The following is a 1226-nucleotide window of genomic DNA, read 5'->3' as shown; positions in this document are numbered from 1 at the left end:
TTACTCTGCCTTTGGTATTCGAGTACTCACGTGTGTGTGTATGTGTGTGTGTGCGCACGCTAAAGTGTGTGTGTGAGTATGTATCTGTGTGTGTGTGAATATAGAAAGATAGATAGATAGAGAGCCATACCAATTAAAATGCATGCATATATGTTTATATACATACATATATGAACAAGTGTTTGTACCTGTATGTGTTTGTGCTTTGAAGGGACATTACTCCAGTACACTCAGCCGAAAATTACTAGCAATGATCCCTGGATGGTAGCCCAGTGACCGACTGGCGCCCCCTTCAAGTAAAAGTTCTTCGGCCGAAATGCCATCAGATGAATTAATTTCGTATATGCGTGCGTATGTATGCGTGCAAGTGAATATGTGTATACATACATGCATACATACATGTACACGCACGTGTATATTTTAGATACTTACACATAAATACGCATACGTGTAGTGGTGTGTATACGTGCTCTGTTTACATACATGGTGTGTATGCATGCATACCCAGCTTGTATGTCTGTAATTTTCAGTATATGTGTTAGTTGTAACAAAGTTCATCTGCATGAAGACACTCTCACACTCCTCGTACTAAAGCATCCTGCTTCAAAAACATCTGCATTTCAGCCCAATTCCCCACACACCTCACAATAGAAACTACTTCACCAACCAGCCTTATTACCATACTTCAACACACAACTCAATCACTGCAATGATCTTGAAGCAAAAATTACTAAGGTCATAAATTTCCATTCTGTCACACACCGAACTCTGTCTACAACAAATAAGTTTTTTATTCATTCCTATTAATAGCCAAATTATTATTCATAGTCACCTCCCTAAAGCTGACACAAATGTATAACCAAAAAGTTGTTCAAAATAACATGTTAGTACCACAAACATAAAAAAAAACAAGCACACAAACATTAACAGATATAATACAAAAAACAATCTCTCATGAAGCTCAGCACAAACAAGTTAAGTACGTCCAAGGGAAACCATCTCAAACTACATCATTTTACGATTCTTCATAAGTCTGTGATTACCGAAGCGCACTGTGAAGCATTCAAATTTCAGTGTGCGTGTGAGGGAGAGAGAGAGAGAGAGAGAGAGAGAGAGAGAGAGAGAGAGAGAGATGGAGAGAGCGAGCGAGAGAGAGCGAGCGAGAGAGAGCGAGCGAGAGAGAGCGAGCGAGAGAGAGCGAGCGAGAGAGAGAAAGAGAGAGAATA

The sequence above is a fragment of the Octopus bimaculoides genome, chromosome 19, assembly GCF_046866305.1.
Source record: "Octopus bimaculoides isolate indiv1 chromosome 19, ASM4686630v1, whole genome shotgun sequence".
Classification (NCBI taxonomy): Eukaryota; Metazoa; Mollusca; class Cephalopoda; order Octopoda; family Octopodidae; genus Octopus; species Octopus bimaculoides.
This window is presented reverse-complemented; position numbering follows the sequence as displayed.